This window comes from Mya arenaria, chromosome 8, assembly GCF_026914265.1.
Source record: "Mya arenaria isolate MELC-2E11 chromosome 8, ASM2691426v1".
NCBI classification, from domain to species: Eukaryota; Metazoa; Mollusca; class Bivalvia; order Myida; family Myidae; genus Mya; species Mya arenaria.
Window position 1 is genome coordinate 70186252 of NC_069129.1, and position 17283 is coordinate 70203534.

General features: G+C 34.1%; 1 protein-coding gene across 1 annotated transcript in view; it reads left to right on the plus strand.

The window, feature by feature from the left end:
- Positions 1–256: 256 nt before the first annotated feature.
- The window catches only part of LOC128243580 (protein CBFA2T1-like), a 56679-nt gene continuing 39652 nt past the window's right edge, over positions 257–17283 (plus strand). Inside the window, exons 1-2 of the mRNA XM_052961430.1 lie at positions 257–544; positions 1436–1528. The gene's annotated coding sequence lies outside the window, so the exon portion shown is untranslated. The remainder of the gene's footprint in view (positions 545–1435; positions 1529–17283) is intronic.

Genomic DNA, 17283 nt, shown 5'->3' on the forward strand with positions numbered 1-17283 from the left:
GAAATGCCTCCAAATTTGAATCTGCTGCTCAGCTGAAAACCCTTTGTTTGCAGTTGGTGGGTTTAAAAAGAAGTAAATGGAAATATAACTTTTGTTGGAATGTGTCTACATCACATACGGTCATATATGTGTCCTGGGATTTCGAAGTCAAACCACCATGCACAACCTACTTACATCACATGTCAAACCCACATTTAGGTGAATTTGAAGTGACATCAAATGTTTGCTGGGAACCCTGACCTTTAGCATGGACGTTGATATAAGCTAGGAATTTATTGTAATGATTGTAGAGAAAAAAATAGTTTGAAATGTATCACCGTTTATTCTATTTCTTTGCCTACAGCACAGCCACTACATGCATGCGATGCATCTATCTTTTAGCATTTTTGTAAAACCACAGCAAGGTTAATGTTGACCATGTGATTTTCTTATTTCAGGTTGATGCCAAGATGTGTTTCTTGTCGAGTTCGGATCATATGCCACCATTTGCCAAAAAGAAATGAAGTGATGGCCCTGCAGCCTGTAGAGGTTCCCTGAAGATTAGGTGAGACTACTGTTACATTATGTATATATAAGGTAGAACAGGTAAAAAAGTTTTTTTTAAGTTGCTTAAATTTTCAGTATGTTAAGTAATGTTGACTTACTTTTTTGTATGTATATCCACATGACTTCTCTTAACCTTTTTTGACATTTCATATTAACCACCAGTTTAATAAAAAAAATACATGCATTTATTGCACTAACAAACATGCCACAAGTTAAAAGTATACTTTAATTATAACACATATTTTTCTATTACATTTCTTGATGCCATGTGGTATATTGCATAATTATATACTGATGATTTCCATTTTTAACTAAGAATTTATAATAGTTTAAATATTTTCTTGAACAAAATAATCATACTTATACTGTTGTTTTTTAATTAAATATTTCAATTGAAAGTTAATTTATTTTCAACTGAAAAAGGGAGGTAATAAGACAATTAGTACTGATACATTAAATCAGTGATTTTTAATTTTACAACATTGATAAATTTTCATTCAAAGATGCTTGCATCATATGCATTGCATAACATTGATTTAAACACATGAGTTTAATTTTCTTCATGTGAAATTTCATTTGACTTTCAATGTATGTCTGAACAGAAAAAAAATATCTTCAAAAACCAATGGCCAGATTTCGAAATATTTTAACAGAAATGTTTTTTATGCCTTGTTAATTGATTTTTATTTATTTTTTTGTTTACTTTTTTTTATTTTATTGTTTTACAATCATTGAAGATACCATTTTCAAACATGAACTTATTCACAGTAACAATGTGCTTTTTTGTGACAAGTAACATAACTCCAACTTCTTATGGCACTTTGGAACCTTTTGAACAAATAAGTATTATTCATGTTTTTATACGCGTCTTTAACGGGATATATTATAGTTTCAACTTCGGCGTATGGGTAGGCGAGCATTTGGGCGGGAGGCGTCCAGTATGTTGTCGGATCAATAACTTCAGAAGCTTTAGTCCAATCAGGTGAGCAATATTATAAATTTCGAGATAAGAAGGTGGCCCGATATGGGATATATGGGGCAAAAGAAACCATATTGGGTGAGAGCGAAGCTCGAATCCGAATATGGTTTCCTGCTCCCTGTATATCCCATATTGGGTCACCTACTAACCCTGTTTCGTATACATCACGTCGACAACCTGTTTACATGTTTTAATGTTTCAATTATCCATCGTAATATAGACGCCATTTTGGTACGATATAAGTTTGGTGACCCAATATGGAAAATATGGAGTCACCACGCGACCAGTCCTGGACCAATGGCGTTGCGTCATTTATGTTGGAGGCATGATATAGGCCATATTGGCACTCTTGGTTAGGAATTGGACTTTCATTTTGCATTTGAAGAAATTTAAGATTTGTTCATGAATTGTGGATATTTCATGAACCACTCTGGTCCACCAACTGTTGTTGTTCATTTCCCTTGGGAAATGAACTTCCAGTTGAGGTTGCATGGAAAAATGATATTTCTCATTGTATGACAGTATTATCTTAAAGAAAAGCAAATGTGACCTCATTGTATGACAGAATTATCTTAAAAGACTTTTTTTGTAGTAAAGATAAAGAACATGCATCACTTGTAAATTTCTTGATCTACATTCTTGATAATTCCTTATATACAATGAACTTTAACATTCTTTGTTAATTCTTTGCTTTGCTCATGATTGTCTTTTTTGGTAAATATTGACACAGGTTTGTTTTCATTTGCAGCAAGATTAGCCACAAATATGGTTAAAAGAGTTAAACAGAAATCCCTATCACAAATGTTATTGCAAACAGCTATGTGTCTATAAATTCAGACACCATTTTATTATAGGTAATATATTTTCAATGATTTTATAGTAAAAAGTGTTTGTGTTGATGATCATACATACATAAATGGATGCACAAAAAAGCTTGGAGCTTGAGAGGGTGATTGCTGCTCTTAAGGAAGGTAAAACATTTTGTTATAAAAAGTTGGGATAGCATCAGAAATATAATTTATGCGAGTATCAGTGAATCTACAAGAACAAGTTCAAGTGAAATTTTGCTTAACTGCAAATTTGGACATATAGCTCCACAAAAAAATGTCATGCAAGTACACATATATTTACATTAAAGTACACATACCTTCACAAACAAGTACACATAGCTTCACATACAAATACACATTACTTCACATACAAGTACACACAGCTTCACATGCAAGTACACATAACTTCACATACAAGTACACATAACTTCAAATGCAAGTACACATAGTTTCACATACAAGTACACATAGCTTCACAAACATGTACCCATAGCTCCACAAACATGTACACATAGTTTCACATACAATAACAAAATGCTTCACATACAAGTACACAATTAGCTTCACATACAGGTACACATAACTTTATACACAAGTACACTTACAAATACACATAGCTTCACATACAAATATACTTAGCTTCAAATACAAATACACATAGCTTCACATACAAGTACACATAGCTTCACATGCAAACACACATAGCTTCACATATAAGTACACATAAAAGTAAACAATTAGCTTCACATACAAGTACACATAGCTTCACATACAAGTACATAAAGAGAGACATGACAGAAAGTATGTCAGGTTCATGAAAGCAAGTATGTCATGTCCATGACAGAAAGTATGTCATGTTCATGAAAGCAAGTATGTCATGTTCTTGACAGAAAGTATATCAAATTCATGAAAGCAAGTATGTCATGTTCATGACAGAAAGTATGTCACATTCATGACAGAAACGTTACAATGATCATGACAGAAAATATACCATGTTCATGAAAGAAAGTATATCTGGTTCATGAAAGACAGTATGCCATGTTCATGAAATAAAGTATGCAATGCTTATGATAGAAAGTATGACATGTTCATGAAAGAAAGTATGCCATGTTTATGAAAGAATGTATGCCATGTTCATGAAAGACAGTATGCCATGTTCATGACAGACAGTATGCCATGTTTATGAAAGAAAGTATGCCATGTTCATGAAAGACAGTTTGCCATGTTCATGAAAGACAGTATGCCATGTCTATGACAGAAAGAATGCCATGTTTTTTTGACAGAAAGTATGCAATGTTCATGACAGAAAGTGTGTCAGGTTCATGACATAAAGTATACCAGGTTCATGACAGAAAGTGTCCCAGGATCATGAAAGACAGATAGTCATGTTCATGACAGAAAGTATGTCAGATTCATGAAAAACAGTTAGACAAGTCATGTTCATGATAGAAAGTATGTCATGCTCATAAAAAGTATGTCATGGTTATAGCAGAAAGTATGCCATGTTCAATACAGAAAGTTTGCCATGCTTATGATAGAAAGTATGCCATGCTCATGACAGAAAGTATGCCATGCTCATGACATAAAATATGCCATGCTCATGGCAGAAAGTATCCCATGCTCATGTCAGAAAGTATGCCATGCTCATGACAGAAAGTTACCAAATGCATGACAGAAATAATGCCATCTTCATGAAAGAAAGTAGAAAGAAAAATGGTTTTCATCAATGGAAAGAACTTTGTTGCCTGCTAAGGCGTAATCTTGTTTTTCGTTGTCATTGTTTTCTAACTTACCAGGGCTATGTTTTTTCCCTGACCGTAGGCCATTTATATCACCTTGAGAAATATATTTTTTCATTTGTTTTGATTTAATCTATTAAAAGTTAAAAATTAAGTGTTTGCGGCTTTGAACAATACCACCGATGCTTATATTCGTATGGATGTTCTTAAGCATTAAACCTTTAGTTTTTGGTATCAGAAAGATATTGAGAAAAAAGTTGCGTTAGAAACAAATAATCCCCCCCCCCCCTAAAAAAAAAATGAAAACGGAAACAAACCTATTTTTTAAGCCTAATTATAATCATGGTTGAGAATAATGGAATGCAGGAACATAAGGTTGAGATCTTCACACATATTTAGATTTAAAGTTCAGTTATATTAATAAAGGGGGCTGTTTTTGAAAGATTTGAGTGCAAAGGTTTTTGTTTTCAGACTTACCCTTACAGGCATGGGTTATTTACAGGCAAAGTTCAATATTCCCTGATCATTTTAAGTGTCTAAAATGTCCAGTTTCAATAAAAAAAACAGAATGAAAAAAAAAGACGTGAAAAAGGTGTGATTTGTAAATTGTTTATAAAAATGGTTATGGGGTAAAACATTTGTGTCAACATTACAAGAAGGTCATTCATATTTCTCCCTGCATCACCTTTCAATTAACAAAAACAGCTGTGCAAATTTTCTTTACAAAATTGCTCAGACATACAAGTGCTCAATCATCCTTCAGTTCAATCACTTCTTGAAGGTCCAGCTTGCACAATGATTAGGGAAGAAAACAATTTGTTCATCAAAGTAGCTATAAACAATGTAGACATTGAAAACTTTGTACAAAGATTTGGCCCTTGTTATCTCATCTATATTTGAACCATAATTTGGTTTGGGCTGTCAATTGCAAAAGGAAGCCTTCAGTTCCACACATATGGTCTGAATTGGAATGTCTGGGAAAGATCTTGGATGTACAGTTCTTTTGTTCTTTATAATTTAATCCACTGTTGGTTGTTATTCTATTTTGGCTTTGGTGTCTTGTTGAAACAGAGCTTGGGCCCCATCTATTTATCAGAGAAAACATCATTTTACTGTGCATATGGCTATGAACAATAACTGTCAAAATGCAGTCATTTGTAGGAAGTCCAATCACTCCTGCTAAACTTTTGTTCAGTTTTGACCCTCTACGCAGATCAGCTACAACATGTACAACTATTTTAACGACTACTTTAAAGCTGCACTCTCACAGATTTACCAATTTTACAACTTTTTTATTTTTTGTCTTGGAAAGAGCAAATTTGTGCGTAAATATCTGAATACCAATAATAAAATACTGCCGACAAAAGATCAGATCGCAAATTTTCATATTTCCGTTCGAAAATTAATGTTTTATGGCTTAAACCGTTACTAACGGTTTAGGAAAAATGCATAAAACATCAAGTTTTGAATATAAATATAAAAATCTGCGATCTAATTTTTTGTCAGAAATCTTATATAACTGGGTTCCATGGATTTTCGCTAAAAATTGCTCGTTCCAAGACAAAAAATAAAAAAGTTGTCAAAACGTTTCAATTGTGAGAGTGCAGCTTTAAGAGCATGGAAATACATACATGCACTTTTGATGAAATTATTGCATGAATTATACATGATGAAAACCCTGGACAAACACATGCACATGAACTTTGAATCGTTATTTCTTTTGTTTACAAAGTAAGTAATACTGGAGAGTGATCCTACCCCATTCAAGCATCATATACCGTATTATATCATGTATAGGACGCTAGCATAGATAGGACGCAGGCAAAAAAATAGTTGAGAAAACGGGTAAAAACCCTTGATATAATATATCTTATAAGATAGGACGCAGCGGAAAAATGTCAAAATCGGAGCCGAAAAATTGAGGTTGGTCAAGTATTTATAACATATATATTGAAGTAAAAAACAAACAAAAAATTGTATATAAGGCATATTTTGGTAACTGTCTTGTGTATTTCGATTATTATTGTCTTATTTTGGTAATTTAGTGTACACAACAATGATATATGTCTTGACATTTTGAGAACATTTACGCATATTATAAGACTTATTTTATGCCGGTCGGGACGAGCTTAGTGCGGCTGTCGAGAGTATGTCAAAATGGGAGGTCGCGGAAGTTGTCGGGTCGCTGAGGAGATTGTTCCCGAAAATGGGAGCTTCACTGACTGAGCTGAATAATGAAGATGAAGTTTATTTGAAAATCAAGTCCTTTATTTATTTTGAAAGCAAACACACACACACATATATATATATATATATATATATATCAATAAACACAAAGTACAAATAGATGTTACAAATACTTAAACTAATTTGGGGAAATTAGCATACAACTCGCTTTTAAAAATGCATGTGAAAGGTTAACTGGTTGACAACATTTCATATTACAATTAGTTTAATTTAATAATTGTTTGTTTAATAACTTTAATAAAATGAACTTTATAAATACTTGCAAACAGAAATAACATCTGTACATTTCTCAGTGAGTTCATATTTTAAGACAAATAATTGAATAACATAATTCCCACATAATTCAAACTTGTTATTATATGAATATAACTTCTAAATGTTTTAACAATAAATTCACAAAATATTAAAACTATTATATTTAAAAGTACTTTGATAAAATGAATTGAGTTAAACACAAAAAAGTAATATATAAAAATAATGACAACATACCTGAATAATGAAGATGAAGTTTATTTGAAAATCAAGTCCTTTATGATTTTCAGGACACATGCTTCATCTTAAATACTAAGTTTTTAACAATATGATACAGATCTCAGATTTGATAAGCATCATTAAATCATTAACTTGTCAGTACAAAAATTCTAAAATTGAAGCTGAGTATCCTGAGGGATTGTGCTACAGTTTTGAAGAAAATTATATGATAGGTTGACATCAATTAAGGTAATTAAAGGAAACCACTTAGCCTAAGGTGGCCAAATTATTAAACTTAAAAACAAGTTAAGAATCTAAAAAGATGTTTATAAACTGCCAAAAATATTATACAGGCTGCAGGCATTAATATGTTTACATGATGTATAGACATGCAAAGTTCGAAAAGGAGTTTTAGTCATAATAGTTATTCTTAAACTATATCTAAATAAGTAATTCTGAGTTAAACAAAATACACATATTATCCAAATAAAAACAAATATTTGTAATTACAATTATCATTTTTACATAAATTTATATTTAATTTATGTAGCAAAAATGTGGGGCATAATATTCCCCCCTACTACGGAGACTTTGGTCCCCAAAGTTTGAAAAGGGTTGAATATTTAGGTTATAATATTAAACATAAACATAGTAAAGCAAACGCAAATCAAATTACCTTAAACAAGTATGCAGTGACATATATGTAGAGAAACAAAATAATACATAGTTATATATAAATCGATGAGTATGGCATGTCGTGTTGTTGGTATTGTATATCATGTCATGAAAATGTCCAACTTTCTTTTATTCATTTGTTATAGGCATAATAAAAGTTGAAGAAAACTAGGTATATTGTAGTGTGACCTCAACAATGAGGACATATTGACGTCTGCATGTGATTTCTAAACACAGTTTTGATATATGTCGGAATGTAAAATATCTATTAGTATATAATTACTGTAGTGAAGAAATAACAATAGCACAAGAAAAACAATAATGTCAACATGAGAACTGGTAAGATTCATACAACACCTGGTATCCCTGAAAGTTAGAAAGGGTTTTAAAACACCAGCAACGATTCTGAGAAAGAAGAGAGAGAGCTAGAGCACTTATTTATTTCAACAAGCTTGTCAAAAGCACCTATATATAGCAATAGGTTTGTCAAATCAGAATCATTACTGAGTTAAGAAAGAAGAAGATAAGACAGAATAGCGCGCATAAAAAATAAAGGGGTACCTAGTCATTTGAAAACTTACAGAACATCACGGTATATTGAAATCTTAATGCAACATTGTTTTTCTTCTGAGCTTTCCATTCTTATGATACATTTGAAGAAATTTATGCTCGTACTTCATCTTCTCTTCAGCCCATTCAGTGCACCACACTTGCCAGTCTTCTGCCCTGTTCCTTGGGTTTCCAGAAAACTTTGGCAATGTGATTGCTCCCATTTCGGTTTCCTCTTCCCTAATAACCTCAAAGACAAGAGTCTCTTCGACGGCCGAGTCACTAATATCACTTAGGTTAAGTGAATCCTCGTAGGCAGTTCCTGTCACAGCGTCTGGTGGCTGTTGCTCACTGACTGTACTGCGCAGGTAATACTGTCGATTTGCTGGCGTTGTCATTAATCGCCGGTTTCCCAACCAAATCTTTTATGCCGGTCGGGACGCGCTTAGTGCGGCTGTCGAGAGTATGTCAAAATGGGAGGTCGCGGAAGTTGTCGGGTCGCTGAGGAGATTGTTCCCGAAAATGGGAGCTTCACTGACTGAGCTGAATAATGAAGATGAAGTTTATTTGAAAATCAAGTCCTTTATTTATTTTGAAAGCAAACACACACACACATATATATATATATATATATATATATCAATAAACACAAAGTACAAATAGATGTTACAAATACTTAAACTAATTTGGGGAAATTAGCATACAACTCGCTTTTAAAAATGCATGTGAAAGGTTAACTGGTTGACAACATTTCATATTACAATTAGTTTAATTTAATAATTGTTTGTTTAATAACTTTAATAAAATGAACTTTATAAATACTTGCAAACAGAAATAACATCTGTACATTTCTCAGTGAGTTCATATTTTAAGACAAATAATTGAATAACATAATTCCCACATAATTCAAACTTGTTATTATATGAATATAACTTCTAAATGTTTTAACAATAAATTCACAAAATATTAAAACTATTATATTTAAAAGTACTTTGATAAAATGAATTGAGTTAAACACAAAAAAGTAATATATAAAAATAATGACAACATACCTGAATAATGAAGATGAAGTTTATTTGAAAATCAAGTCCTTTATGATTTTCAGGACACATGCTTCATCTTAAATACTAAGTTTTTAACAATATGATACAGATCTCAGATTTGATAAGCATCATTAAATCATTAACTTGTCAGTACAAAAATTCTAAAATTGAAGCTGAGTATCCTGAGGGATTGTGCTACAGTTTTGAAGAAAATTATATGATAGGTTGACATCAATTAAGGTAATTAAAGGAAACCACTTAGCCTAAGGTGGCCAAATTATTAAACTTAAAAACAAGTTAAGAATCTAAAAAGATGTTTATAAACTGCCAAAAATATTATACAGGCTGCAGGCATTAATATGTTTACATGATGTATAGACATGCAAAGTTCGAAAAGGAGTTTTAGTCATAATAGTTATTCTTAAACTATATCTAAATAAGTAATTCTGAGTTAAACAAAATACACATATTATCCAAATAAAAACAAATATTTGTAATTACAATTATCATTTTTACATAAATTTATATTTAATTTATGTAGCAAAAATGTGGGGCATAATACTTATACAAATGCCGTAATACTTTGAATCGTTATTTCTTTTGTTTACAAAGTAAGTAATACTGGAGAGTGATCCTACCCCATTCAAGCATCATATACCCTGGTACTTATTTCTACAAAGGAACTCCAACCAACTTCTAGATCATGCCAGATTGAGTGTATCAGGTAAGCCTAATCGTTCAGGAGGTTTTCAGCTTTCAGAAAGTAATAAAAATTAAAAGGCGCTGGAGCTAATAATGAATAACATTGATAATTTCATGACTTTTAAAATCTTTTAAGTAACTCTTTGTAGCATGTACAGAATCAATATCCTTTTTCTAGATGCATGAACCTACAAATTTTCATGATGCTTGCTTATTTTTTTTTAACAGCTGTTTGTTTTATCCTCGGGCATACATAGGTACCTAAAGCTAAACATGGTATTAATTTAGAATGGCCTTATCTTGTGCACACATCTTATGAACTGTTCCAGTTGCCTGGAATGTGTCTCTGCACATTTGTAAAAATGGCCTGGGACAACCACCTTAAACATTGGAGGATTTCATTTCCAAAATTGGTGTCTGTTTTACTTCACTTGGCTCCTAGACGCTGCCTGTTTGTCCAAGTAAAGCACCAGGAAGACTTCCAGATGTGACTTGTTATGTAAATTCACATACAACTGATCTCTGGTAACTGTCTAGTTGATTACAGGGAACCGTTATTGACACGGCCACCTCTTGTATAAGAATGCAGGAGGTCTGGTGGGTGGTTATTGCTGATAATATTGTTGAATACTATTGAAATACCAATAAACATAATTGTCTGCAAAGTAATACTGGCAGTAGTTGAACATGTTTGTGTGGTCCCCATGCCTGGTTGTTGCACTTCTGTTGACCGATGTGTATGGTGATTCTGTCTCCATGGTCTCTTTAAAAGAGTGTTACAAGGTTCATTGCTTGCTGAATATATTGTGATGGTTGTTGGCAAGGTTCTGGGCCAAAGAAACCTTCATGCACACGAATATATGATTGTGAAGAAAGTTATGATTTATACAAAGTCACACTCATTGGCAAGATGTTGCGCTAGAGAGTGGTCTTTTGTTGTGGGGGAAACCGGAGTGGCCGGAGAAAACCCACTTGTCCGGCTTGGTAACTAACCAAACTCACATGCGCCCAGGTCGGGAATCAAACCCGGATTGCCTTGGTGAGAAGCGAGTGCGCTAACCACTGCGCAACCGGACAACCATATAAATTTAAGCAGTCCATCCACATTTGATAAAATTAACAATCTTTCCTGTTTTTTTTGCTACCAAATAGTCAATCATTCGACATACTTTTTTAATTTATTTGTTTTCCCACACTAATTGTATAGTAGTAGAATACTATAATAATATTTACAAGTTATACAATAAATATTTGCTCTCTTTCATTTCATCAAAATATTGCTCAAGTCTTCTATAGTGCCCACTCATGTTCAACGTTATTGTCAGTTTTATGGATGAGTCGCTGAAAAAAAGAAACAGCCAAATATTTGCACAATTTGCAGCTGAGCTTGTGCAGCGATATTTTGAAAGAAAGTAACAAAGAGAAAACAAAATGACTTTTCAATAATGTGGCAGCTTGATTTCTGATTGTGCTGGTATGCATATGAGGGTAGCAATTATTATTCTGGGCGGACATGATGGAAGTTATGCCATACTGAATCGGTTTCCAATTTGAATACCTATCTTAGTGATTATGCAGGGAAAAACAAAATAGAGAAAAATACTTAGCATCATTGTCATTATACCTAATAAAAAATGAGGGCAAACTGTCAAGGTAAATGAGGAGGCAAATAATGTACCATTTCAAATACATTGTGGATCTACACATTTCACCAATTGTTTAATATAACTCTGGACTACAATGTATTAACCATTGAAAACAAAAAATAAGAGACCATGCTAACTGTAGACATCCATTTACAGCTCATTGGCAGAGCGGTAGACACATTGGAGAATTTTCAATGCATAACAAAATGTTGTGGCTCCAATGATGGCTGACTGTGATATAGCTTTTTCATGTCAATGATGCCGAGGACTTTAAGTTTTTATTCTTTGTTTCACGGACCACCTGGATCCACAACTGTTTTAGGAGGAGGGAATGAAATTAAAATTTGAAAAACATCATTTTGTTTTTTCCTCGGATCAGGACTTGTGTCACCTTTATATTGCACTTTACTTTTGCTGTGGTACTGCAGCGCTTATGTTTGAATATTTTTAAAGAAATGGGCAAAATCAGAGAAAACAATGACAGTTTTACCTACCAATATGAACTATTGAGTAACTGTCCAAGCTTCAAATTTCAAGGCATTATTGACAGTTTTCACTAATTATGTTAAAAAAATATTTGTGTAATTCCGCAAATAAGCACCCAGTTTATGTGATCTTCTTTATGGAAGCGGTCGAAGCGCACTGATGAAATAAAGGTTATTTTTACGGAAAGGAATGATTAGTTCTGACTACATTTGACTTTAATCGGTGTGAAGGTGCTTTTTTGGCGGAGATCGACACCTAGTCTATTGTCTATAACCCATCATTTCTATTTTTAGAATACATGGCTTCATGTGATACACTTGCATTATAACCTATATTTTTTGTCTGTATTTTGCCCTTATTTGTATTGTTATTTTGATTCTGTTACACCCATTACGATGCCACACATAAAATATATCGGGCATGACCTTAAAATGATGCTTTAATGCAGTTTATTTCTCCTTTAATGCTGAAATAATGCGCCTGGACAAAACTTGATAACATTTCCATCTTGCATGCTTTAGTAATGTCAAGGTCATTACAAGTTACTTTAAGAATTACGTTCAAATATGGTCATTCATGAAGATAAATATGTTTCTATATATTAACTTATCAGGCTGCATGGTAAACATGGTTCATGTCAGTGTAGTACAAATTCCCACGGACCAGGAAAAAATCTTGCCTTCTCATTGGTCTATCATTTATCTTTTTCAGTTTATCAATGAACATTTAATGTCACAACAGTTTCATTGAAGGGGGGACTTGAACATATGGTGGTCTCAAGGGATTGCCATTCTTGGGTTATTGACCTTAATTGTTCCTTTTAATGTTTACCATATTTGTTTTAATTAATACCATAACTTGTACATGTAGATAAGTAAAATGTTGGATAAAGTCCTTTGAATGATTAGTTTAATTGTGGCAAAGATCGACTTAGGAATCAACTATTGTGAACCATGCTCATGCTTCTGGTATGTCCATGTCCATGATGTGCAATGTAAGGGGACAGAAAACTAGTCCGTTGTGAACAATATTAGGGGCAGCAGGAAACCAGTCCATGGTGGGCAATATAAAGGTCGACAGGAAACACTTCTATTGTGTGCATTATAAGGGCGAAAGGAAACCAGTCCATTGTGTGCAATTTAGGGGGTCCCAGGAAACCAGTCCATGGTGTGCAATATAAGGGGATATATGTGTGTTACTACAATCTCAAATAATTTCTCATATTTGCTGTCATTGACAGTTTCATTCTTGTTTGTACCTATTGTTATCACATGCATACTGTGTGCCTTGATATGAATAAAAGTTCAAAGTTCAAAGGAAGACAGGAAACCAGTCCATGGTGTGCAATATAAGGGGGAGACTGGAATCAGTCCATATCAGGGGTGACAGAAAAACAGTCCATGGTGTGCAAAACAAGGGAAGACAGGAAACCAATCTATTGTGTGCAATATAGAGGGTGACATGAAACCAGTCCATTGTGTGGAATATAAAGGGTCGACAGGAAACCAGTCCATTGTGTGGAATATAAAGGGTCGACAGGAAACCAGTTCATGGTGTGCAATATAAGGGGGAAACTGGAATCAGTCCATATCAGGGGTGACAGAAAAACAGTCCATGGTGTGCAAAACAAGGGAAGACAGGAAACCAATCTATTGTGTGCAATATAGAGGGTGACAGGAAACCAGTCCATTGTGTGGAATATAAAGGGTCGACAGGAAACCAGTTCATGGTGTGCAATTAAAGGCGGAGACAGGAAACCAGTACATTGTGTTCAATATAATGAGTTGACAGGAAACCAGTCCATTGTGTGGAATATAAAGGGTCGACAGAAAACCAGTTCATGATGTGCAATAAAAGGGGAGACAGGAAACCAGTACATGGTGTGCTATTTAAGGGGAGATGGGAAACCAGTCCATTGAGTGCAATAAAAAGGCTGATGTTGTCCGGATAGCACAGTGATTAGCGCACTTGCTTCTCAATAAGGCGACCTGATTTTGATTCTAGGGCTGGGGAGTTTGATTGGTTGATTTCCTGTAGTAATGTACTCTTATGTCAGAGTTTTTTTGCAAATTGTACAACATATTTGTAAGGTGCCATAAGTGTTTGTCCTGCAAGTCCTGATGTGAACTTTATTTTAAATTTTGTAAGATTTTATGAAATTTGTGAGAGTTCTTTCCATCTTACAACATCAAAGATACCACCTTTCATCCGGTCAATGTCCAGACATTTGGGCTGTTAGCTGAAGGCAGTTTCCCACCAACCAGGAAGTCATGAAGGCATGCTGGGATACACAGATACATGGCACCAGATGGTCCCACGGCATGTCTACTGTTCTTACAACTTGTAAATATTTTGGGGAACACCTGAGAAAATAGCAGAAGACACCTGTTGAGTGTCTCACATATTTGGTGAACTGATTAATTCATGATTCATGATATTTCATAATTGTTGAAAATATGCAGAAAGTTGTAGAAAAGAAACCTGGGAATTAAGACGCATTTCATTGATTTTTCTAATTCCTGCACAAGTATTAAAACTTTTTGTCAAAATCTCGATTTATAAATTCTTGTTGCAAGCCTCTAATCATGTATCATTGCTATCTGAAATTGATATGCCCGCTGCACAAAATAATTATGTCACCAATGTTCCCTGTTTTCCATGGGTTCATGGTATGTAATACCACATTTGCAAAAAAGGGATCGGACCTAATTTTACTTTTCAGTGCAGTTTCTTTTACTGCACTCGGCCCTGTTCCTCTGTGATAAAAATTGTTGCAGGTAAATTAGTACAATTCAGTTGTTCAGCACTAATCATGCTTACATTGGTCAGCCTTTCACATGTCTAGACTTTCTACCAGAATAAAAGTCTTTAAGGTCAAACTGCGCCTAATGGCTTTATTATGTCCTGACCCTACTGTATCTCCATGAAATTCAAGGGAAGCCTAAAGGGGAAATTTACCCTCATCATTAATATAAATAATGTATAGAGTTAAAGAAGAGAATAATTTAGACCCACAGAATTTGGTGGTAAATGACTAACAAGAAAAAAAGGAGTCGGCCTTGGTTAAATGTGAGCCAGCCAGTCACCTGGGTTCAGTTGCAATGTGTTACCCCCCTAGGGAAATGGCTCAGAGCTTCCACTTACACAATCATCATGTTGATAGGAATCAGTAACATAGCATTTGTGCACATTATATATACAGTCTTGTCAGAATTTTCTTTAAAAAAGCTTCTTTTTTGCAGAGTTGTAACAAAATGTCAGTTGTTTGGAAATGTCTTTGCAATCTTTGTGCGTACATTTGATGTTGAGTAACTTGTGCTCTGGTGTGACCCTTGTTCTTATCTAATGTTTGCAAGGATTTTATGTTTGCTTTTATTTATCTTTTGAAACATAATTTACCTTACCTTTTCAATAATGTTTCAGGCTAATGATGTTTTTTATAATTACCCCATGGAGAAGATACATTCAAGTCTCACAGGGTGTGTGTCCATGTAAATTGCAATGGTATTAAAAGGGCAATATTTTGTTTGGCATTGTCACTGTTTGATATTGTCAATGTAAAGCCTTAACCTAAATGGCCCATGACTTTAAAATCATATGACTTAAACTCTTAGTATAAAGTGTATATAATATGTTCACTATGTTGATATATGTTTAGCAAGTCCTGTAACCTCTGTCAAGATATTTAAAGAGTTTTGCCCCTTGATTGATGGTGGAAAAGGGATAACAACAGCTTGCCTCATATGTTTGTTCCGCTTTTGTGTGACCCTCCTTTCTGTAAGATCGCACTCCAATAAACACACTAGCCAGGGGGCATTCTATTTTCTTCCAATAATTGTTACATATAGGTATATTCCGTAGCATAGTGGGTGTTTCTCTGCACCTTTTGCTATACTGCAGCGTTTGTATATATAGTGTCCATTATATTAATAGTAATTCGCTTGAAGGTAAATAGGTACATGTATGACGACAAGACTGCAAAATGGTTGCTTTTTGGGAAAGGTAAAGATATGGCTGAGTCACATTGCCTTATTTGGTTACATTAAATGATAAAAGTTCCATGTATGTGAGTTGAGTTTATCTTTTACCAGTATTTTGCCGAAAGAAATGCTGAAAATTTCTTCAATTTATTTTTGATAAGATTATTCTACTATAAATTCTTCAAAATCAAGAAACAGATATAATTTAACTCAAATGCCAGATATTGCTTTGAAGGGTTGCAGAAGAACCACATAGTTTTAATGTTTCTGTGATTTTAATCCATCAGCATATCTTGATATGAAACAAAACACCTTTGGCAGGCTGGCGCCTCACTTGTTTTACCTTTTCAGCCAGTCTTAACATGTGCATCTTGTCATGGACTTGTGTTATCTACTTCTTGGAGTGCTAAACCAGCTTTGGATGCCAAATTCCCATACCCCACCCACTTGTGGACTGACAGAATCCAGGGTGCACTTGATTTTGACTCGTGACTTTAACCAGTACACCCTACCTACTTGAATACCAGCTAGCCAGATGCTGGGGCTGCTTTTTCTGGACTTAAAACAAGAGCAAAAAAATAGGGTTAAGTCATAAATAAACTTATTTCTCTCTTATATAATCATGGGTGTGTGTTTTTTTCTGCTGTTTGCCATGTGCATTACGAATCTGATTTACAAATCTGCATTGCGAATATAAAGCTGTAACATTCCAGTATCATTACTTTTAAGGTTGATAATTATATCATGGCATTCAGAAATTGAATTATTTCCTGTCCCCGATTGGTCTTTTATCTTTCCCTGTAGTCTTGCAAAAATACAAATACTCAGATAGGGAAAAATAATTTAGTCATCTAACTCCCTATCATGGAAGTTTTATGTATACCATGATAAGAATTTGATCAATTTAATGGTTCTACCAGCTATACACTTATCATTCATATAAATTTTAACTGCAAGTTCCTGAATTGCTCATCATCCAGAGATTTAATGAAGGAAAAAAGGAGCAGCTAGTGATAGTAGATGATCTATCTGTCCAAGGTAGCAGTAGCCGGGTGCTTATCACGTTAATTATCAGGGAATAACAGACAGGCCAAGTGTATCCGGCTGGCCAGGTGACGAGAGGTAATTATCAGTGCAGGTGTTCCGGACATCTTGCTCTCCCTCTGCCTGCTTCATGTGAAGTATTGACTGCCTAGAACTATCACCTGTCAATACTTTTCCTCCTCATATTGTACATGTTGATGTATTAGGCAGGCACATCTTAGTTGAACCTGAAAATGTAGCCTTAATACCTCTTTTGTGCTGTATGAGCATTCCTTGTACCCTAGTTGATCCCTTGTTGAATGGAAATTTTATTCATTTGCACCTATGGCTTGTGTATTCTTGAATC